This window comes from Microcebus murinus, chromosome 8, assembly GCF_040939455.1.
Source record: "Microcebus murinus isolate Inina chromosome 8, M.murinus_Inina_mat1.0, whole genome shotgun sequence".
NCBI lineage: Eukaryota > Metazoa > Chordata > Mammalia > Primates > Cheirogaleidae > Microcebus > Microcebus murinus.
Window position 1 is genome coordinate 52,459,176 of NC_134111.1, and position 25,146 is coordinate 52,484,321.

The 25,146-nt window shown below is 39.8% G+C and overlaps 1 non-coding gene across 1 annotated transcript; it reads right to left on the bottom strand.

Annotated features, from left to right (window-relative positions):
• Nucleotides 1-15,061: 15,061 nt before the first annotated feature.
• Nucleotides 15,062-15,168, bottom strand: LOC142872816 (U6 spliceosomal RNA). Its single transcript, XR_012920902.1, has one exon. It is a non-coding gene; the product is annotated as a U6 spliceosomal RNA (small nuclear RNA).
• Nucleotides 15,169-25,146: the final 9,978 nt, after the last annotated feature.

Consider the following 25,146-nt stretch of genomic DNA (forward strand, 5'->3'; position numbering starts at 1 on the left):
CAAGTTGGTGAAGTTTCTGTATTTAGAGAATCACTTAAAATGGAAACACCTGCTCTTTCTTAGTCTGCTTCTTTTAACTATCAACAAAAGTGATGAAAAGTATCAGAGCTCAAGTCTATGTGGCAGCAGAGGAAGCAGATCATTTTATAAGTGACAGTGGCTGAAACAGAATAAATCACAGGGAATCATCATTGGCTGTGACGAAGACTAAATGTGATAAATAGTGTCACAATAATTAATTCTACAAATATTTAAATATCCTCAGAATTCCAAACATTATTTAGATTTTCCTTTACCCTAACACTTATGCAAGCTTTCCCTAGACCTTTCCAAAAAGTTGAAACAAGAAAGAAAACTCAAAACTTCTGAACTATAAAGAGCATTACCCAGGCCTAGCCACAAAAAGACCTGGGCACTGGATTTGGAGACTGTTGTTCTTAGAGAATAACATTAATAAAAGTAAGTTCCTCAGTGCAGTGCTAATTGCGGTCTGGGTTTTTATAATCTATAGCTAATAGAAGATTATAACTATATCAAGTCTAGCTTATTAGTCCTAACGGCCTCAAACCCTATCACATAGATTTATTATATTGATATATCTTTGAGGCAATAAGATGTTTATAGTAACGTTAAAATTTGATAAAAATTTCTAGAATATTCCTAAAAATTTCATTTCATCTGTTGTCTTGGTGGTTGGTCAAGGATTTTTTTGTTTTAACCCAGCAGTCTTTGTCAAACCAAGAACTAATATTAAAAGTTCAAGCCAGGCTGGGCGAGGTGGCTCACGCCTGTAATCCTAGCACTCTGGGAGGCCGAGGTTGGCGGATTGCTCGAGGTCAGGAGTTCGAAACCAGCCTGAGCAAGAGTGAGACCCCGTCTCTACTATAAATAGAAAGAAATTAATCGGCCAACTAATATATATAGAAAAAATTAGCCGGGTATGGTGGCACATGCCTGTAGTCCCAGCTACTTGGGAGGCTGAGGCAGGAGAATTGCTTGAGCCCAGGAGTTTGAGGTTGCTGTGAGCTAGGCTGATGCCACGGCACTCACTCTAGCCTGGGCAACAAAGCGGGACTCTGTCTCAAAAAAAAAAAAGTTCAAGCCCATGGCTGGGTGTGGTGGCTCACGCCTGTAATCCTAGCACTCTGGGAGGCCGAGGTGGGCAGATTGCTCGAGGTCAGGAGTTCGAAACCAGCCTGAGCAAGAGCGAGACCCTGTCACTACTATAAATAGAAAGAAATTAATTGGCCCACTAATATATATAGAAAAAATTAGCCAGGCATGGTGGCGCATGCCTGTAGTCCCAGCTACTCGGGAGGCTGAGGCAGAAGGATCATTTGAGCTCAGGAGTTTGAGGTTGCTGTGAGCTAGGCTGATGCCATGACACTCACTCTAGTCTAGACAACAAAGCAAGACTCTGTCTCAAAAAAAAAAAAAAAAAAAAGTTCAAGCCCAACATTTGCCCTAGTGGATTGAATCATCTCTCTTAGAGGCAAAAGGAGATTATCTCCAAGGGCAATTGAAACAGTTTTTAGATATCTTCAAACCACAAGCAGAGATGGCAGTGAAATTCAGAAGTACCTCTGTGAATTTCTCTCTTCTCAACCACTTTAATCACACCCATCAGCCAGGAGTATCAAAAACTAGAGTATGAAGGAAATGTTTGTCCAAAACAAGTTTGTCAAAAATCCTCCCGTTAACTTCTGAAGGTAGGGAGCAGGGAGGAGCATGACCTCTGTTACAGGTAGCTTAGCCTGTGTGAGGAGGAAAAAGCCACCATGGGAACAGCTAGGCAATTCAAACAATGTGGAACATCAGTAGAAGTAATCACAAGGTAACTGATGAAGGGAAATTTATCTCCGCAGCTCTTGGAAAGGGAAATAAGACAAGTTTTTATCAGTCCCATTGAGGCCAGGTGACCAATGGGAAGCTGTTGCCAAGGAGACAGCTGGCGCAGGGATTGTGCTCTAAGTACCCTTCTACAAAAAGATAAAGGGAGGAGCGTGAGGGTTCAGGCATTTCTTCCCATTTGACAATAGCTATTCCCTCCTCATTTCCTCTTTTAAGCTTCAGACTTGATGTGCTTCCAGGCATCTATCATTCTTACTCTTCCTCAGCATTTTCTCAGCTTCTCATTTCATTATTATTACTTGCTAGTGACTTGCTGCTAACAGGCTACCTTATTTGTTCAACATGATTTGCACATATGGGTTACTGGTGGAGAATCTAGGAAGGTCAAGTGCTCAAGTAGATGAAGAACATGGGGGCAGTCAAGAATCCAAAGGTCTGTCACAGAAGGTCTGTTCTCAACCAGGGCTTCATGCCAGTATCAGCTGGGAAAACATAGTTTAAAAAAATATAGATGCCAGGGAACCAGCTGGACTTACTAAATCATCATCACTAGAATCAGGTCCAAGGTCTATTTTTTTTTTTTTTTTTTCAGATTCTGCAGATGATTCTAATGCAAATTGCTGGTTAAAAGCTACTCACTCTGGGAATAAACTAGAAATCATAAATCTGTTTTAAGGGCAAGCAGGAATATTTGTCTTAGAGGAGGGCAACAATTTTTCCTAGAGTCACAGTACTCTCTGGGGAGAAATGTGTTCTCATTACAGAAAAGGACACATTGAGTGTGCCATCTTCCTTCAGAAATCTATTTCAGGCTGGGTGCGGTGGCTCACTCCTGTAATCCTAGCACTCTGGGAGGCCAACGCGGGTGGATCCTCTCAACTCAGGCGTTCAAGACCAGCCTGAGCAAGAGTGAGACCCCATCTCTACCAAAAATAGAAAAAATTAGCTGAGCATGATGGTGTGTGCCTGAAGTCCCAGCTACTCAGGAGGCTGAGGCAGGAGGATCGCTTGAGCTCAGGAGTTTGACATTGCTGTGAGCTAGGCTGACGTCATGGCATTCTAGTCCGGGCAACAGAGTGAGACTTTGTCTCAAAAAAAAAAAAAAAAAAAAAAAAAGAAAGAAAGAAAGAAATCTATTTCAGTAGCTGTTTTCCTATCAGGACATTGTTCCTCGTATGAAATCCATTTCTTTTGGTTTGTCCTTTGTGGAGAAAATCAAAACAAAACAAAAGCAATCGCTGTCTTCATTTCTTGTATACACACACCATGTGTTCACACTGGTGCCATTTTTAAACCCCAGTCAGAAAGTTCATGTTATGGGGGAAACTGGGTGAAGTAATTATCTGAAAGATTTAATAACTAAGCCAGTACATTTAATGTATTGTGAATTATGTGGCAAAACCCCAGTGTGGTCACTTCATGTCTTAAAGCTTCAATTTTTGAGAAATAATCATAGTTCCTCTTACATTTCTTCAGAGATGTTACTTTCTAAAATATGGCTTTTTACTATCTTTTCCTTTATAGTTTGTGCATTTGATACCTTATTGAAGAAATCCTTCCCTGCATCAAGATTATAATGATATTCACCTACACCTACATTTTCTTCTAAAAGTTAAATGTCTTTTAAAATTGTTATTGTTTGTACCATTTCTCAAATTCTCATTTGTTGTTAGAGCTTCACTCTAGATACAAGGTGTAGAAAGTTCCTGCCCCACACAGAAAAGAATACTTCTGTAGCTCCTGCTGATGTAGATCAAAAAAACTCTCAATGTAGAATAAAATAGAATAGCAATGTACAAAGGGGATTTAAAAATCTATAAACTATTAAAGAAGGTAGCAAAGCAGTATAAGCTAATGGAAAGATAAATTATCTCAAAGTCAGTCCCTGGAGATACTTGAGAGGCGAGGCAGTAAGCCTATGAGGAATGCGCCAGAGCAGCACGGGGGCTAATAGCCGCAATCAGTGTAGATACGCTTATCACATGTTTGCCAAATGTCTAGCGGTGATATGCTTATTGTGTTTGTCAAATGTCTAGCAGGGCTTTGAAAATGCCCTTGAGCATAAGTGACTTCGCAGCTCCATGCCAGGTCTAATAAAAAAATCCCACCTCAGAGAAAGAAATTTTTGGATAAAATTCCTAGAAAATGTTCCACATCTGCACCCTGCTCTGACCTCCCATATCCACCTGCTCCCTCAGGTCCTTGGCTCAACTTTGGAACTGGGTGTTGCATTTCAGCGTCCAGCTCTTGTATTGCTTTTTGAACACCCATCACTTCCCGTCTTCCACCTGCCTCCAGGTTGTGCTCACCTGTTATTGACATGGCTCACTTGTACACTCTGCTCTCTCCAGAACCAGAGGGCCTCTGTGACCCTCAATACCATCTCAAGCTGATGAGAACAAGCTTCCAGCCATACCTGCCCCTCTGTGACCTGGTGAAGGCTATTGCTTGTACTAGCAATGCAAAACTTTATACTTTCCACTCACTCAAATGGTCTAATTGACAATTTTTCTAGCAAAGGAGGTATTTCCATAGATATGAAATAATCTATTTTCAAAGGTGTGACTTGTGTTAGGCTACGCTGGGTGGATTAGGTCACCCTTAGTGGGAGGGCCTATCATCCTCTCACCAAGTGACTCTGATCGCTGGGTGGGACGGAGGGATGATGCTTGTCCTTACAGGAGCAGCTTTCCCTGCTGTTGTCCACTCTAAGGATGTTGCTGTTGTCACTGCAACCCTGCTCAAGGTCTCACTACTTTGTGTACTTTCTCCTAAGTCTGCCTCCTCAATAAAAAGGCATTGCCTCACACACTTTCCTTCCTGCCACTTCTTAATTCTCTCTGCCCTGGAATAGTCCAAGAATCTGAGGGTCTGACAACGTGGACCCCTAAAATCATTGCCTACGGGTTCTCCTCTGTGCCGTGCTGCAACCCCCAGTGGTTAACATTCTACATGAAAGCAAAGTTTGTGTCTGGGGAGCTCTCAGGCTACCAGGTAGATCTGATCTGTCACCAGAGTTCCTAGCTACCACATAAGCCACCAAAGCTTAGCTTCAAGAATTGTAGATCTGAAGTTTTCTTCCGCTTTATTCACAGTCCCAGGTGGGCTATTACCACTCCCAATGTTCCTTCTCTGCAAATAAACCTCAACCCAGCCAACCCCTGAGTTACAATTGCTAGGCAAGTCCCATGCGACGTTCCTGTCTCTGAGAGTTCATAGCTCTATTCTGGGCATAAAGATAAGGCTTAGGTTTACAGGCACACAGTTCTGTCCTAGACATACAGGTGAGGCTTACTTAGGTCATGGGCACATAGTTCTGTCCTGGGCATACAGGTGAGGCTTACTTAGGTCATGGGCACACAGTTCTGTCCTGGGCATACAGGTGAGGCTTAGGTCATGGGCACAGGCTGACTCCTGGCATAGGACAATAGGTCCTCCCACAAATGGCACAAAGTGGCACCCAGAGTATGATGGTGCCACTCCTAAGTGATCTGGTCTGTATGCCCAGGACAGAACTATAAACTGTTGATGTTTACCTGCAAAGAAGGAACACTGGCCACGGGCCACAGTTCAGTTAATTAATTCTCTCTCAAAGGGAACTTAGGTAAATTCCACGTTCTTCTTCATAAGACGATCCTATTTTATTTTATTTTATTTTATTTTATTTTATTTTATTTTATTTTATTAGTGGTTACCCTTCAGTTGTTAACTTATGTCTTTAAACCTAAAAAACAACCAAAGCTCAAAGTCTAAATTAATCTCTGGTCACTTTTTGGACTTACCACACTTGCTAGTGAACATAGCTCATCCCCACGGCTTCCCCTGTCTTCCTTGCCAGTAGCACCAAGAATTATAATTTTGCTTCTTTGAAAAACGCAAACGATTTCAATTTATTCAAGTTTTTAAAACATATTACCCACATAGTATTACTCATTTCTTTACTCACCATTCTTTCCTGGTCTGACGCCTCCCCCGGCTCTGGAAGTGGCGGCTACCTACCCAGGCTCTAAAGCCAGACTGCCTGGATTATACCCTTGGCTCTGCCATTTTATGGCTGTGTGATCTTGGGCAAGTAACTAAACCTTCCTGTGCTTCAGTTTTCCCATCTGTAAAATCAGGGTAATTATAATAGCTATCTCATAAGATTGCTGTGAGAATTATGTGACTTAATGCCTTTGATCAGTACCTTTGTACATAATAAGTGGTCAATAAATGTCTGCTATTCTTGTTACTTTCCCATCATAGGTCCTTTTCATTGAAGGTCTTTCACTTACAGTTTTCAGTTGCTCTTAAGTGATAGTTGAGATGGTATATAGTTTTAGATTGACAGTTGTTTTCCATCAGTACTTTGAAGACAATACTCTGTTGTCCTCTAGCATTTGTTTTTCCTGATGAAAAGTCTGTTGTGCATCTAATTGTCATTCCTTTGTAAGTAATCTGTAGTTTCTGTCTGAGAGCTCTAAGATTTTTCCTCTTTAGCTATGATTTTCTATAGTTGTATAGGTGTGAGTTTATTTTTACTTATCTTACCCTGTACCTCATGTTCACTTTCAATCTGAGGGATTATACCTTCTTCAAATCTGTCAAAGTATTAGCTACTATCTCTTCAAACAGCACTTCTCTTCCATTCCCTCTGTTTTCTCCTGGGACTTAGGTTTGAAGTAGGGTGGAGCCTCTCCACATATTGTCCATGTCTCGTAATAGCTCTTTTTTGGCATTTGATACATAGTGGTCACTATCATCCCAATTAGGATTATAATAAAGAATTGGGCCATTATATTTAAAGAGCACCCATGAAGTTATTTTTTAGAAGTTCTCTCATAAAACCCATTGTCTGTCTGATACTGCTCTGTCTGATATAGGTCTGACATTATAAAGGAGATGTCAGACTCAAGTACTCAATGGGGTCTATTTGTCGTATGTACGGTTCAGAGATAGGTTGTCCCTAGATCCTGAAGAACCCTGGCCAACGCCCATACTCCTCTCTTTCAATAGAGGAAGGAACCAAGGGTAGACAGTTCATTGATTTATCCAGGGACACATAGTGAATCTTATTTCTTTCTCTAGAGCCAGCATATTTTCACCTTCTCCTTTGCTACCACCCTAGACCAAACTAGCAGCATCTCTCACCTGGACCACTGCAGTTAACTGTGCTCCTGCACCCATTTTTGTTCTTTATTCCCATCCCTATGGGTCACTTCAGCCAGAGTGATTTATTAAAAATTTAAACCTGATCATGGATTGCCCTCCTAAAACTTTTTTTAAAAATGGACTTTATTCTCTAGAGTAGTTTTAGGTTCACAGCAAAATTGAATAGAAAGTAGAGTTCCATTTAGTCCCTGTCTCCATACACTCACAGCCTCCCCCACTACCAACATTCCAGCACCAGAGTGGTGCACTTGTTACAATCAATGAGCCTACATTGACACGTTATCCCAAAGTCTATCGTTTGTTTACATTAGGGTTCACTCGTGGTGTGGTACATTCTATGGGTTTGGACAAACATGTATCTGCCATTGTAGCATCATATGAAATAGTTTCACTGCCCTAAAAGTTCTCTGTGTTCTGCTCCGCCTATTCAGTCCTCCCTTCACTCTACCCCTTGGATATCCCTGATCTTTTTACTTTCTCCATAGTTTTGACTTTTCCAGAATGACATATAGTTGGAATTATATAGTATTTATCCTTTCTGATTGGCTTCTTTTACTTGGTAGTATGTCTTTAAGTTTCCTTTATGTCTTTTCATGGCTTGATAGATCATTTTATTTTGAGCATTTAATAATATTCCATTGTCTGGATGTACCACAGTTTATTTATCTATTCATTTGCTGAAGGACATCTTCGTTGCTTACAAGTTTTGGCAACTATGCACAAACCTATTATGAACATCTATGTATTGGTTTTTGTGAGGACACAAGTTTTCAACTTCTTTAGGTAAATACCAAGGAGTGCAACTGCTGTATCATATCGTAAGAGTATGTTTAGTTTTGTAGAAAGCCTCCAAACTATCTTCCGAAGCGGCTATATCATTTTGTATTCCCACCAGCAATGAATTCCTGTTGTTCCACATTCTCACCGGCACTCGGTGATGTCAGCCTTCCGGCTTTTGGCCATTCTGATAAGTGTGCAGTGGCATCTCATTTTCAATTGCATGATTTTTCTCTGATGAATATGATGTAGAACATCTTTTCATATGTGTATTGGTCATCTGTGTATCATCGTTGGTCCATTTCTTAATTGGATTGTCTGGTTTTTTTGGTTGAGTTTTAAGGGTTCTTTGTATATTTTGGATAATAGTCCTTTATCAGACATGTCTTTTGCAAATATTTTCTCCCAGTCTCTGACTTATCTTTTCAGTATCTTGACAGTGTCTTCGCAAACCAGAAATGTTTAATTTTGATGAAAGCTAACTATCAATTCCTTCTTTTATGGGTCATACCTTTAGTGTTATATCTAGAAAGGCATCACTAAACCCAAAGTCATCTAGATTTTTCCTGTGCTATCTTCTATGAGTTTTATAGTTTTGCTTTTCACATTTAGGTCTGTGATTCATTTTGAGCTACTTTTGTGAAGAGTATAAGGTTAGTATCTGTCAATGGTCATTATTTCGCATGTGTTTACAATTGTTCCAGGGCCATTTGTTGAAAAGGCTATCTTTTCTCCCTTGTGTTTCCTTTGCTCCTTTGTCAAATATCAGTTGAATATATTTATGTGGATCTGTTTCTGGGTTCTCTATTCTGTTCCATTGACTTAGTTGTCTACTCTTTTGGCAATACCACACTGTCTGGATTATTATAGCTTTAAAGTAAGTCTTGAAGACCGGTAGCATCAGTCCTTCAACTTTGTTCTCCTTCAGTATTGTGTTGGCTATTTTGAGTCTTTTGCCTCTCCATGTAAATTTTGTAATCAGTTTGTCGATATCTACAATAAATTGCTAGTATTTTGAGTGGGATTGCATTGAATCTATACATCAAGTTGAAAAGAAATCTTGAAAATATCAAGTCTTGCTATTCATGGACATGGAGTATCTCTCCATCTATTTAGTTCTTCTTCTTTTTTGGGGGAGAGGGGGACAGAGTCTCGCTTTGGTGTCCAGGCTAGAGTGAGTGCCGTGGCATCAGCCTAGCTTATAGCAACCTCAAACTCCTGGGCTCAAGCAATCCTCCTGCCTCAGCCTTCTGAGTAGCTGGGACTACAGGCATGAGCCACCATGCCCGGCTGATTTTTTCTATATATATTAGTTGGACAATTAATTTCTTTCTATTTATAGTAGAGATGGGGTTGCACTCTTGCTCAGGCTGGTTTCGAACTCCTGACCTCAAGCAATCCACCCGCCTTGGCCCCCAGAGTGCTAGGATTACAGGCGTAAGCCACCACGTCTGGTCCTTCTTTCTTTCAATAGAGTTTTGTAGTTTTCCTCATACAGATCTTGTACATATTTTGTAAATTTATACCTAAGTATTTCATTTTTGGGGGTGCTAATGTAAATGGCATGATGTTTTTAATTTCAAATTCTACTTGTTCATTGATGGTATATAGGAAAGTGATTACTTTTTTTATATTAACCTTGTATCCTGCAACCTTACTATAATCACTTATTAGTTCCAGGAGTGTTTTTTTGTCAATTCTTTCTGATTTGCTACATAGACAATCATGTCATTTGTGAACACAGAAAGTTTTATTTCTTCCTTCCCAGTCAGTATACCTTTTATTTCCTTTTCTCATCTTATGGTATTAACTAGGACTTCCAGTGTGATGTTGAAAAGGAGTGATGAGAATGGATATCCTTCCATTGCTCCTGATCTTTAGTAGGAAAGCTTCTACTATAGTTTTTTACAATTGTGATGTTAGTGGTAGGTTTTTTTGTAGATATTCTTTAACAGATTGAAGAAGTTCCCCTCTATTCCTAGTTTACCAAGAGTTTTTTTTTTTAAATCAAGAATGGGTGTTGTATTTTGTCAAATGCTTTTTCTGCATCTATTGATATGAACATGTGATTTTCTCCTGTATTTTTTTCCATAATTGAGACTTTATTGGTTGAGTTGAAGATCTGAACACAGAAAATTCAATTTGTACATAATTCTTAATATATGTACCCAAAATCTAAAAAGCCATGTATTGTAATTCTTTTCTAAACAGTTATTCCAGTAATTTTCCAGCTTAAAATTTGCTACCCCCACTTTAATTAGTGTAAATATGGTATATCTTTCTCTATCTGTTACTTTTGATCTATATCTGTCTTTATATTCAAAGTGTATTTCTGATAGACAGCATAGAATTGAATCTTATTTTTTGATCCACACTGACAATCTCTGTATTTTAGTTGGTGCATTTAGTCCATTAATGTTCAAAGTCATTATTGACATAGTTTGATTAACATCTATCATTTTTGTTACTGTTTTCTATTTGTTGCCCTTTTTTGTTTCTATTTTTTGTCTTTCACTCTTTTACTGCCTTTTATGGTTTTAATTGAGAATTTTATGTGATTCCACTTTCTCTTCTTTCTTAGTATATTAGTTATACTCCTCTTTTTTAACTTTTTTAAGTGGTTGCCCTAGAGTTTACAATACACATCTATGATTAATTTAAGCCCACTTTAAAATAACACTATACCATTTCATGGGTAGTGTGAGTACCTTATAATAACAAAATAATGCTAATCTCTCCCTCCTGTCACTTATATCATTTCAATCATTTATTTTATTTATACATAAGCATCTATTTGTGATATATAATATACATATATTATGTATAACATACAAAATATATACATACATATATACATATGATACATGATATATACATAAGCATACACAATTGAATTCATTGTTTCTGTTATTATTTTGAACAAATGATTATCTGTTAGGTCAATTAAGAATAAGAAAATAAAAGTTTTTATTTTACTTTCACTTAGTCCCTTTTTGATGTCCTTCCTTTCTTTATATAGATCTAAGCTTCTGACCGATATTATTTTCCTTCTCTCCAACAAACTTCTTTTAACATCACTTGCAAAGCAGGTCTACTGGCAACAAATTCTCTCTATTTTTGCTTGCATAAGATAGTCTTTATTTCTCCTTCATTTTTGAAAAGTAATTTTTTAGGGTGTAGAATTCTAGGTTGGTGGTCTTTTTCTCTCAACTCTTTAAATATTGCACTCCACTATCTTCTTGCTTGCATGGTTTCTGAGGAGAATTGGATATAATGCTTATCTTTGCTCTTCTATAGGTAAGAGTCTCCACCCCTCCGGCTTCTTTCAGGATTTTTTCTTTATCTTTGATTTCTTTAATATGAAAATATGGCTAGGTGTAGTTTTGGGGGTGTTTATCTTGCTTAGAATTGTCTAAGCTTCTTAGATCTGATTTGATGGTTTAATATCTGAAATTAATTAGGATGAAATTCTCAGTTGTTTCAAATATTTCTCTGTTCCTTTCTTTCTTCTCATTTTGGTATTCCCATTATGAATTTTTTATACCTTTATAATTGTCCTACAGTTATTGGGTATTCTGTTCTGTCTTTTTTCAGTCTTTGTTCTCACTGCTTTTATTTATTTTTCATTTTATTTATTTTTTATTGTCTTAGAGACAGGGCCTCACACTGTCACCCAGGCTGGAGTGGAGTGGTATGATCATAGTTTGCTGCAGTCTTGAACTCCTGGCCTCAAGTGATCCTTCCACCTCAGCCTCCCAAAGTGCTGGGATTACAAGTGTGAGCTACCACACCCAACTCTCTCTTTGCTTTTTAGTTTTGGAGGTTTCCACTGATAAATTCTCATATTCAGAGATTCTTTCCTTAGCCATGTCCAGTCTTCTAAGAAGCCCATCAAAGACATTCTTCATAGCTGTAGCAGTGTTCTTTAAATCTCTTAGCATTTCTTTTTGGCTTTTATTTATTTAATTTTGGATTTCTGTCTGTCTGCTTACATGGCCCATCTGTTCTCACATGGTGTCTACTTAATCCCTTAGAACCCTTAGCATACTGATCATAGGTATTTTAAATTCTCTCTCTGATAATTCCAACGTCCCTGCCGTGTCTGATTCTCTTTTTTTTTGAGATGCAGTCTGGCTCTATTGACTGAGCTGGAGTGCCGTGGCGTCAGCCTAGCGCACAGCAACCTCAGACTCCTGGGCTCAAGCGATCCTCCTGCCTCAGCATTAGCCACATAGCTGGTACTACAGGCGCATGCCACCACGGTCCAGATAATTTTTAATATTCTTAGTAGAGATGGAGTCTCACTCTTGCTCAGGCTGGTCTTGAACTCCTGAGCTCAAGCGATTCTCCCACCTCAGCCTCCCAGAGTGTTAGGATTATATGTGTGAGCCACCAAGCCCAGCCCATGTCTGGTTCTGATGCTTGTTCTGTCTCTTCAAGTTGTGGGGGTTTTTTTGCCTTTTAGTATACCTTGTAATTTTCTCATAACTGAAAACATGATGTATTGGGCAAAAGGGAGAGCTGTAGATAGGTCTTTAGTTATGTGGTGCTAAGGTGCAGTGGGGAGAGGAGGCTATATTCCTTAAATTTTTTCCATAAAGAAAAATTCCTCTCTTATTCGATGAGGAAAGGCTGGTCATATTGATATAAATTAGCCCCCCATATTGATTCTCCCTTTCCAATGACTCAGGCTGTCCCTCCTCTCTTTCTCACTGCCACCTGTGTCTTGTCACTTTGTGCCTAGACTCCTATCTGTTCTAGTTCCCTTCAGCATTTTCCCAATCCTGTAGACTATTTCAAGGGACAGAAAACTCAGAGAGATTTTAGCAATGAAAGTGATTTATTGGCTATTAGAACTAAAAATCCAAGGTAGAATAGGCCTCAGTGTTGGTTTAATTTAGTAGTTCAGCCATATCATTCAAGACCTGCCTTCTTTACCTTTCTCTGCTCTGCCTTCAGTCTTGTCAGCTACATGCCAAGCCTGGCTTCTCTCAAGGTGGCCAAATTAATCCAGAAATTCAGGTTTCATACCCCCACACCATCCTGCCCAGAAGGGGAGAGAGTGTACCAAAGGGTACACAAAGAGTGTACGGTCTGAGAAAAGTGAGAAGGCTTCTTTCCCAGAAGCCCCAGTAAACATTCCTTGCATGTTACTGGACAAAATTGTGCCAGATGCCCTTCCTGAACCAAGATCTGTGCCGGGAGATAGCAGGCACTAGTGGACTTAGGTCTGGGTTGCATGAACCAATCACGTGGAAAGAGGGATGGGATAACTTGATGGACTTGGACCAATCAGAGAACACTCCTAGAGCTGGGAGTGCGTGTGAGGGAAGTGAAATCTGGCCGAAAGCCTGGGAGGGTGAGAAAGGAGGATGGGGAAATGGATGCTGACTAAGTAATTAAAAATGCTCACTACCCTTGTACATGATTACTTCAGAAATTCTAGTAAATCATCACTTTTATTTTTTGCTCTACTGCTCCACCCCAAGGGCCAAATTCAATCTGTTACCTGTTTTCATAAATAGTTTTATTGAAACTCAGCCATGCTCATTTTTAAAGTATTGTCTGTGGCTGCTTTCTCACTTCAACAAAACAGTTGAATAATTGAGATAGAGATTGTATGGCCTGTAAAACCTAAAACATTTACCATCTGGCCCTTTTCCGAAAAAAGTTTATGGACCCCTGGCCTAAGAAATTAAATGTAAACTCATCCTGGATTTCAATCCTCTATCATCTTTCCTCACTGTACTGATTTTATTGGTTTTATTCACTGTTCATAAGCTCTCTAATCCAAACAGATTAGCTTGTTTACCTACCCTAAATATCGCACATTCATTGTCCACTTTTCTCTTCTTTATTGTTCCTGCCTTATCCAATCTGGAATCTTTTCCTTCAGTTTCCTGTATCTTCAAAGGCCCATCTCAAGTCCATGAGTCTTATTTGTCACCTTTGCCTGCCCTGGAGCCTTCTTTCCTACATTTATTGCATCTATCACATTATGAGGCATTTTGAGTCTGTAAATGTTTTATAAATATGTCTCATATAGATATCTTATATTTCCAATTAAATACAAAGATCTTAGATATTAGAGTCTTGGTAATATTTTCTGCATCCCTTATAGCAGAGGTCCCCAACCTTTTTGGCACCAGGGACTAGTTTCATGGAAGACAGTTTTTCCGCAGATGGGGAGAGGGAAAAGGTGGAGTTCAGACGGTGATGCGCAGCCCGGTTCCTAACAGGCCTTGGACGGGCACCGGGCCTTGACCCGGGGATTGGGGATCACAGCTGTAGATCCAGCTCCACTTCCTTCATGGCCCTGACCTTACCCCGATACGAGTTGTTAATTGTTACCCCTCTGGATGTGAGTTCTCAACAGAGTAGTGATTCTGTCTCATTTGTCCACCCCTGTATTTCCAGTTTCTAGCATAGCCCTGGGCATGAGATGCATGCAGTAGCTCTTTGTGGAATAAAGGAACCAACTCATTCATAGATTTATTTCCTTTTGAAATAAAAAAGAAAATTTTTATTCACTATCATAAAAATGCATTTATTTTCCTTTCATAGTCTTACTACTTAAGGTTTTGCACAAAGAAACTGCTCTTAGAGTTATATTAGTATCCAAGGGCTGCTATAATAAAGTACCACAAAGCGAATAGCTTAAAACAACAGAAATGTATTCTGTCACCATTCAGAAGGCCAGAAGTCCACAATCAGTGTGGACAAGGTTAGTTGCTTCTGGAGGCTCTCAGGGAGAAACCATCCCATGCTTGCTCTTTCTCTTTTTAAAAACTAATTAATTAGGCCGGGCACAGTGGCTCACGCCTGTAATCCTAGCACTCTGGGAGGCCGAGGCGAGGCGGGCAGATTGCTCAAGGTCAGGAGTTTGAAACCAGCTTGAGCAAGAGCGAGACCCGTCTCTACTATAAATAGAAAGAAATTAATTGGCCAACTAATATATATATAGAAAAATTAGCCGGGCATGGTGGCGCATGCCTGTAATCCCAGCTACTCGGGAGGCTGAGGCAGGAGGATTGCTTGAGCCCAGGAGTTTGAGATTGCTGTAAGCTAGGCTGACACCACAGCACTCACTCTAGCCTGGGCAACAAAGTGAGACTCTGTCTCAAAAAAAAAAAAAAAAAAAAAACAACAACAACAAAAAACCCCCCCAAAAAACCAATTAATTAATTTTTTACTTCAGAATATTAAAGGGATACAAATTATTTGGTTACATAAATTATTTTTGTACTGTACCCATCTCCCAGATAGTGTGCATTATACAGGTAAAAATATGGAACACTTCATGAATTTGCATGTCATCCTTGTGCAGGGGCCATGCTCATCTTCTCTGTGTCATTCCAATTTCAGTATATGTGCTGCCAAAGTGAGCACCATCCCATGCTGTCTTAGCTTCTGGAGGTTGCTAGCAATCCTTGGGGTTCCTTGGCTTGTGGGTGCATTGCTCCAGTCTCTGCCTCCATCGTCACATCGCCTACTTCTCTGTGTGTCTCTGTGCGTCTCAGTGTATCGTGTTCTGATTCTTACAAAGACACTCTTTAGATTTAGGGTCCATCCTAACCCAGTAAGGTCTCCTCTTGATCCTTAACTAATGACATCTGCAGTAACTCTATTTTCAAACAAGATCACATTCTGAGGTTCTGCATTGACATGCATTTTGGAGGGACACTGCTTAACCCACTATAGAGCTTTACAGTACAATGCAGAAATTTACAATCTACTCTTGCTGTAGTGTAGTGCACATAAGTTGTTTTTTTGGGTGGCCAGCAATCATTCTCCCTTCCCGAGAGTACCCCAATTTCTTATTGGGTAATTACCTCACCCCTTTGTGGCAGTTTTGGTGGGGAAATAAATCAGTATTTCTCATCCCACTGCAACCAAGGAGCTACACGTGACCCAAGGGAAGACAACTGGACTCCTGTTGTCTCTTGATGTTTTGTGTTCCAAATTTATATTACTTTATATTTTGGCAACCATTCAAGACATAGATTTTATCACATATTAAATTTCCCATATTTTAGCACTATAAATCTGTGAATGCAGAGAAAACATTAGGCCAATCTGGGCTCTTGGAACTTTAATCTTGACTAGAGGCACACAAAGATGAGAAAATATTGGAATGCATATATTGCAGCAAAAGTACCCAGACAAGATCCTTAAGTTGCTCATGCTGCCTGAACTCCAGGAGCTGCCCTCCTTCCTGTCTTGTGTCCGGACTTGGTTCTCGGGTCTCCCTTCTATCCCCTGAGTTTCTGGCTAGCACTTTGTTAAAGTCTCTTTTTGCTTAAGTTAGCCAGAATCCATTTCTATCATTGCATTCAAAGAATCCAACTGTTACACCGAGATCCAAGATTTTTTCAGCACTGTCGCTGTTTTGCATATTTAGCTCTGAGTTCTGACATGCTGCGTTTACTACTACATGAGATACTACCTTCAAAATGTCAATTTCACCCAAACCCACAAATTAGTGCAATTACAAGACAGTATATTAGCATTACCATTAATTTATTTATAACCCGTCTTGTTCCAAAAGGATTTTATTGTGTTCAGTTATCCTACAAAGGTACAGTAAAAAAAAAAAAAAGCACATTTAAAATAAGGAACAAAAATGAGACAAAGGGAGAACAAGGCCAGAAAAGTGAGATGCAGCCATAAGAACGTAATCTATAAAGTGGTTACTGCGAAGGCTAGACAATAGGTAGAGGAAAGATGCAAGATCGAAAGAGGGTCCACAGGCTATAGTTGTTGCCATGGTATTTGGCAACAATATTTTCTACTTTAAATAGTACCTTCTCAACCCGAATTTCTGTTAAAATCTTGCAATCAGCCACCCAGGAGGCTGAGGCAGGAAGGTTGCTTGAGCCCTGAGCTTCAAGACCAACCTGAGTAACATAGCAAGAACCTCTCCCCTCAACCCCACCACTCCTTGGAGAAAAAAAAACTTGCAATCTCTCTAAACTGGGAATTATGGGCTGTGCACAGTGGCTCATGCCTGCAATCCTAACACTTCAGGAGGCCAAGGTGGGAGGATCATTTGAAGCCAGGAGTTTGAGGCCAGCCTGGACAACACAGTGAAACCCCATCTCTATAAAAATAAAAAAATACATAAAATAAAGTGGGAGCATGAACTGAATAACAGAAAAGACAATATATTTGCTTAAAGTCTTTATGATATTACTTTAAAGGTGGTTAAACAAAAACCCTGACACATCTGCTTTAATCTTTCTTTGTTTCTTTCTTTTTTGGTTAATATTACTCAAAATTTGCAGTGCCTTATTTTAAATTAATGATTACTTATTTTGCTTTACACAATAGATGGACCTTGGAAAACTTACTCTGTAATCAGTTTTTACAAATTGAAACAGTCTAAATGGATGGGGGAACTATTTAAAAGAATACCTGTAGTCCCTCTTTTTGCATATCAAACATTACTTTCATATTTGTTATTTTAGTGATGTAGGGTTTTTGCATATTATAAAAATGTTGGTTCCCATCTTGCAGTTTTTATAATTAAAGTGAAGCCCAGATTTTAAATGCAAACACTGCATAAAGATACTGCTCATACATAGTAACATAGTAAACACAATCATAAGATACCGATCTTCATTATTGTAATGATGATTTTCTCATTTTAATATTTATTGCATTTTTTTCCCTACCAAACCTTTTCCAAAAAGGATCTGAGGCAACTGTTGAATACATCACAAGTGCCACCTAGTGCTTTCTTTGAAAATAACAACTTTTTCTGTCTTCAGAAATAAGAACAAAACAAGATGTAGAGTGTCCATACTCTTAAGCCAGATCTTGTTTAAGTAGCTCGGCTTCCTAAAATGAATTTTTAGTTAAAAAGGATTTTGAAAGAGTAATTTGGAAGTAAGTTTCCTCAACTGCATTTAGATCTCTCAATACTGCTTGGTTTTAATTCTACACCGGTATAAACGGTGCTAAGTAAAAGATGCTAAATAAAGGAAAAATAAAATAAGGAATTTCATTAAAGAAGTAACAGCAATCTTTCAAAAAGTATTTTCTTCCAGCTTCCTATAGGAGATTCCATCTCTCTTAGCTCTGTGTCCATCATCATTATGTTATGCCCCAAATGACTCCTCTTTCCAGTTTCCCATCTTTAAAGTATTGAACATTATCATCACCACCAACAACAACCACCACAAACATTTGCTGAGTGCCTACTGTTGTGGGACCCAGAGCTGGTGTCAAGACCACAAACACAGTCTTTAGTCTCTGCCTCAAGGAGCTTTAAATCAACTTGGGGGAGGAAGAGGAAAAGGAGAGAATAGGTATGTAATGATAAAACAGCAGCAATACTAGATAAAAGCCTTCACCATTTTTCCTGTTCACAAACCAGAAAACCTTGGAACCATGCCCTCCCCTTTATCCAGTGCTCATACCTGAGTCCTGTAGAGTCCTCCTTGAAATGCCTCTCTCAGGTGTTCTCTTCTCCCTATTAAGGTTGATTCCTCCACCTCATGCCTGGACAATTGCAACATGATGTATCCTTTGGCTTCCTGCCTGCCCTTCTGCCTGGTTAACAGTACTAAGATTCTGCCTTTATCTTTCCATTATACTCTCAAGAAAGAACCAGATATGGCTGTCTGGTGCTTGTCAGACTATGGGTACAAATCTTTGGGCCTAGTTTAGAAGGCCTTCCATAGTCTGCACAGACTTCATCTGTTCAATTTCATGGGCCACTACACTCTAATACTAAATTTTTTTCTCCTAGAGGACAGGTCTCTCTTTACATTGGGGCATACTCTGCTTTCATTTCCTTTTTGAATTTGTGTAGGCTTTTTTTGGTATTTCCATTTTTTTTTTTTTCCAGAGACAGGATCTCACTCCCTTGCCCAGGTTGGAGTAAAGAGGCATCATCATAGCTCACTGCAGCCTTGCAGCCTTGAACTCCTGGGCTCAAGTGATCCACCTGCCTCAGCCTCCCAAGTAGTTGGGACTATAGGCACTCGCCACTATGCCCAGCTAACTTTTTTATGTTTTATAGAGAGAGGGTCTTGCTATGTTGCCCAGGCTGGTCTTGAACTCCTGGCCTCTAGTGATCCTTCTGCCTCGGCCTCCCAAAGTGCTGGAATTGTAGTGGCATGAGCCACTACACCCAGGCCTTTTTGATTTTTTGGTCTCTTGAACCATTTGCCTTTATAATGTTTTCAGCTTTTCCCCTGACACTTCATTTTATTATCTATTCTGTCACTTGTTACCATTCCCCTCCTCCATGGACCCTTTTGTTCCTGATGACCTCTCTCCTGGGGCGTCACATTCTCCTCTAATCTTTGCTGGCTGCTCTTCATCCCACTGTGCAGCAAGTCATATTGGAACTTCCCTTTCCTGCTTTTTGGGTTTGTTACACTGTTTACTGGATCACTGGTCTTCCTCTTTTTTAGTTTTCTCCTTGTTTTTCTGAAGAATATTTTCAAGCAACTTCTCCAAAATGGGCATGTGGGAGTAAATTTTTGAAGTCCTTGCATGTGTGAAAATGTCTTTATTCCACCTTCACACTTAATTGTGTTTGTCTGGATACAATATTCTAGTTTATAATCATGTTACCGACAAACTTGGTAGTTATTTCTTCATCATGTTTTAGTACCTGTGTGTCTTAGTCCATTAAAGCTGCTATAACAAAATACCATAGACTAGGTAATTTATAAAGGAAAGAAATTTATTTTCTCACAGTTCTGGAGGCTGAGAAGTCCAGGATCAAGAAAGTTTGGTTGTCTGGTGAAGGTTACTCTCTGCTTCCAAAATGGTACCGTATTACCGCATCCTCTGAAGGGAGGAGTGCTGTGTCCTCACATGGCAAAAAATAGAGGGCAAAAGAGCTGAACGCCTTTTCGTGAAGCCTCTTTTATAAGGACCTTAATCCTATTCATGAGGGAGGAGCCCTCATGGCCTAATTACCTCTTAAAGGTCCAACCTCTTAGTACTATCACATTGGCCATTAAGGTTCAACAGCTGGATTTCAGAGGAGACACATTAATACCATAGCACAGTATTGCTGATGAGAAGTCTGATGTCAGTCTGACTCTGGTTCTTTGTAACATGGAAGATAAATTGTTCCTAGTTCACTACCATCAAGTCAAATCCTAACAATTCATTTCCATTTTAAAATTGAGTTTCACAGGTCTGTGTTTGCTTTTAATGCTAACTAATGACATATCTAATAACATATCGGAGGCTGGCTCTGAAAATACAGAACTTCATGATTTTTTTAAATCCAATAAAAAGATAAAAAACATGTGTTTTCTCCACTGCAGGCACAAAGACAGAGATATCCTTTCACATCTTAAAACTTGGTTAAAAGATCCAGTGAGGTAAGGTATTAAATGTGAACTCTCACAGGGACATCAGTCTTGTTTCTAGTGTGAAATGAAGTCTTGCACAGATATTCACAACTTCTACCAGCTTGTTCTGTTTTCTTTAATGTAAATCTAGCATTGGAATTATTATTTGAACAAAGAAGTGTTGTAGATGCTGGCGATTTTAGAAATTGTTGCCATGTTGTACAAATATAACCTTCAACAACACCAGTAATTCTGATTGGTAGCCTTACTTGTTGATTTGTTGCCCTGGTAATAATGTTGCAGTTGACACCCATGTTCCCAAGTGATATAAACATTAGCATTGTTGCTCAGTTAAATCAGAAGAGGATCCTTGGCTCTCTCCTCTTCCTATTTACCTCATAGGAAAGTTTATTCTGCTAGAGTCCTTAGCATAACAAAGAGTTTAAGAGTCATGTTCCATTTACATTTCCACATACATATCTGTTGCTTCAGCGCCATGGACTACAATGACAACTCCTCAGACCAAGAGTTGATTTTACAAGGTATTTCATTTCTAATAGTGGGTGCTATTCACAACATGGTACCTTTTCAGTTTTATTGTGTAACATGTATCATTTCAGTGCCACTTGGGGAGGAGGAGCGGTGGGAGGAATACTTGATAACAATGTAAAAAGCAAAGTGGTAGTTCCTTTAATTAAAAAAAAATTACTCCCCTCCTCCCCACCCAGAGGCACACACCGAGGTCCAGGAGGACATGGTCCCAGAATATGCTTCTAAATATGGTAGAAATCTTCCTATCAAAAGCAAAAGTATTTGTACATTATCATAGTATTAAATCTTTGCTAAATCTATTGTTGTATAGAGGAACAAGTTCTAAGACATAGAATAGTAGAAGAAAATAATATTGTGGAAAGGAAACTTTCTTCAGGCCCATATGAACCTCTCTATCATCATTAAAAGTGATGAAGTGGACAATAGATAAACAGAATGGAATAGAGTCCAGAAATAGACTTGCACACAGAGGATCACTTAATTTATTACAAAGGTGCCAATGAAATTCAATGTGGAAAGGAAGAATTTTTCAACAAATGGTGCTGGTTCAAAGGATATTTGCATTTTAAAATTGGATAAATATTATCCAATTATTCACCAGAAAATGTACACTAATTCATAGTCTCACTAACTCGATTGAAGAGTGAAATGAAAAGTAAATATTCAAGGATGTTTGAAAAGAATGGATATTTTGTTTATTCCCCTTTCTGTGCACAGAGTCCCCTTTCTGTGTGTGTATATAATACACTGTATTCAGTATTCAAGCAGCAAGTATTTATTAAATGCCTCGTACACACTAGGTACCTCTCTGGGCCCTGGGGATTTGGCTGAAGGCAAAGTGTGCTACTTTCTTGGAGCTTACATTTTTGTGGGGCAAGACAGATAATGAAGACATAGAATAATAATATAGTTTCATATGGTTCTAAGTTGTGTGAGGGAAAACCCTATCAGGTTAAGAGGCTAGAAAGAGACCGGCCTCTGTCTCAGGTAGGAGAGTCAGGGCAGCCTCTCTGTGCTTGGAGAGGAGGCAGCGGCGCAGTCTGAGGGGAAGGCGGGTGTCCTGGGCGACGCTGGGGCCTGTGACTGCGGAGAGCAGGAGAGGTGCTCAGAGAGGGAGGTGGGCAGGGGCCACATCATGCTGGCTTACTGACCACAGCAAGACGTTTAGATTTTGTTTCAGCGTCATGGGAAGCTGTTGCAGGGTCTTCATGACCTGACTTATACCCTTAAACGATAATTTTGATCGTTGTGAAGAAATAAATTGGAGGGAAAAGAAGGGGGAGCAAAAAGACCTTGAGTTGTGGCCAGAGTGATGGTAGCATGGACTAGGTGGTAGCTGGGGAAGTGGGGAAATGTGACCGAAGTTGGGACATACCTGGGTGATATAACAGCTAGGACATGCTGATGGCTTGCATGTTGGAGGTAGGTGGGGCCTGAGGGAAGAAGAATCAAAGATGACGCCTAGGTTTGGGTCTAAATACCTGGGTCAGTGATGGTGCCACCAACCGAAGTAGGGGTGACTGGGGACAGGGAGAATGGGGGGCAATGGGAAGAAAAGCTTTGGTGACTATTGATGGCAACAACACAATGTACATCAACAGATGAATGGAAAAGCAAAATGTAGTATATCCATACAATGGAATATTATTCTGCTATGGAAAGGAATGACATACTGATACATGCTACAACACGCATGAACCTTGAAAGCATTATGTTAAGTGTAAGAAGCCAGACACAAAACACCACATGTTGTACGATTCCATTTATACAAAATATCCAGAATAGGCAAATCCATAGAGACAGGAAGCCGGGGCCTGGGGTGGGGAGAGGGCAATGAGAAGTGACTGTGTAGTGAACATGGAGTTGCCACCAGGAGTGATGAAACAGTTCCAGAGCCTAGACAGTGGAGATGGTTGCACGCCATTGTGAATGTACTGAATGCCGTAGAATTGTACACTTAAAATGATCACAATAGTAAATATTCTGTTCTATGCATTTTACCAGAACAGAAAGGACTCTGAGACAACAAAAAACTGTAGCGTGTATATAGAGAAACTGGAGTTTAGCTTAAGATATGTTGAATTTGTGATGCTTATTAGATATTCAAGTGGAGTTAGATAAAGGAATATGGAGCTCAGGGCGAGTTCGTGACTGAAGAAATACGCTTGGGAGTTATCTTCATGGGCTGGCACTAGAGTCTGAGGACCAGTGAGATCACCTAGGAGGGGGGTGTAGTCAGTCCTAAGAGAAGTGAGGGAAGACGGCTCCTGGGCTAGTCCATACCCCTCCACCAAAAGGAGGAGGAGATGCACAGCAGGTCGGGCACACGGGACCCACAGCGTAGTAGGGAAGTCAGGAGGGCATGGACCCTTCCGAGCCCAGTGAAGAAGAGTGTTTCTGGAAGGAGGGGGTGACCAGAGGTGTCCACTGCAGCTAAGAGATGGAGTAGGATGAAAAGAGTTGGTTTTTGCGTGATGAAGATGCCTGCCATCTGTACAACACTGTTTATTACTTCAAGGTGGTTGAATGCATTACTCAAATATACTTGCTGACTTAAAATTTTTTTTTTGTCTTTCAATTTCTGAAACGGACATATTACAATTTTCCACCCTCATTATACATTGATCAATTTTAATTTCTTCTGGCCTTTTCTAACACCTTTTGTTTTTTGAATTTTGAAAGTTCACTTACTCTGTCTCTAGAGTACAATGGCATGGTCACAACTCACTGCAACTTCCAAATCCTGGGCTCCAGCAATCCTCCTGTCCCAGCTTCCCAAGTAGCTGGGACTATAGGCATGTGCCACCACATCTGGCTAATTTTTTTTTTTTTTCTTTTCGTAGAGACAGGGGCCTCTCTATGTCACCCAGGCTGGTTTTGAACTCCTGGCCCCAAGTAATCCCCGCTCCCTAGCCTCCCAAAGTGCCAGGCTTACAGGTGTGTGCCACATCACCCGGGCTTTGGCTCCCACATTATCTTTTTCTCTGGAGTACTTTTTGTCATTGTTGCTTTATTCTAGTACATTTGTGAGTACTGTAATCATTTTAAAGTTATCGTATTTGTGGCAAAACTTCTGTGTCCTTGTATGTTCAAAAATGTCTTCAAGTGCTTTCACACTTGATATAATTTTGCCTCCTCATAGATTTCCAGGTTCAAAGTCACTTTTCCCTCAGAGTTCTGAAGATACTGCTCTTGGGTCTTCAGCATCCAGGACTGTTGATGAGAAGTCTGATGCCAATCTGCTTCTTGTTCCTTTGTTCCTATGTGGAATTTTTCAGAATGATCTTATCTGTGGGTTCCTTAAATTTCACCAGGACTTGTCAATGGACCCCTTCAATCTAAAAATTTCTGCTTTCTTCAGCTCTGAGGAGTTTTAAGTTTTTTCCTGATGATTACACCCTTCACTGTTTCTGTACTTCCCTTCTGGAGGTCCTATTAGATGCATTTTCAATCACCTGGATTAATTCTTCATATTGCTTAAGTTCTTTGATATAGTTCCCATTTACTTTGTCCTTTTTATTTCAAATTTTTAGAGTTTCTTACCTTTATCTTTCAGATCACTAATTTTATTTTCAATCGTATAAGTTCCATTGATCATTCATTCATTCAACAAGTATTTAGTGAGTTTCTACCGTATGCCAGACATTATTCTAAGTACTGGTATTCAGTGGTGAACAAAGTCCTCTTATTGGATTTTTATTTTCCAAGAATTCTTTCTGGCCTGGGTGCGGTGGCTCATGCCTGTAATCCTAGCACTCTGGGAACCCAAGATGGGTGGATCCTTTGAGCTCAGGAGTTTGAGACCAGCCTGAGCAAGAGTGAGACCCCGTCTCTACTAAAAATAGAAAGAAGTTACTTGGACAGCTAAAAATATATAGAAAACCTTAGCCGGGCATTGTGGCACATGCCTATAGTCCTAGCTACTCCGGAAGATGAGGCAGGAGGATTGCGTGAGCCCAGGAGTCTGAGGTTGCCGTGAGCTAGGCTGATGCCACGGCACTCTAGCCCGGGCAACAGAGTGAGACTCTGTCTCAAAAAAAAAAAAAAAAAAAAGAATTCTTTCTTTATGAATGCTCTAGAAATATGTAAGTGAAATATTCCTGAGTATAACAAATGAACTTTTTTTTTAAGGTAAACATTTTATTCTGACCCCCTTTTTTTTCCCAGGCGAGGTCTATTTGTTCCAAGATGCTCAGGCTGTTGGTTTTCCTCAATATTTGGTGATCCTGGGTTATTCTTTACTTTTACAAATGAAGAACTAGGTTGATTATGACAGCTAAGTGGCATGGGTTTCATCTGCTTTTGTGTGAGTGGGTTATCTAACAGACCTCTTCTCAGAATGCAAGATCAGATGTAAATTCTATATAGGTAGGTGGAGAATGTCCCCAGGAGACATTTACTTAAAGATAAACGGGTGTGGAGCAGGCAGATAGGACTTTTTATCAGTCAGTAGTCTTGATTGTAAGTAGCAGGTATTGGCATTGGCTAATTTGTA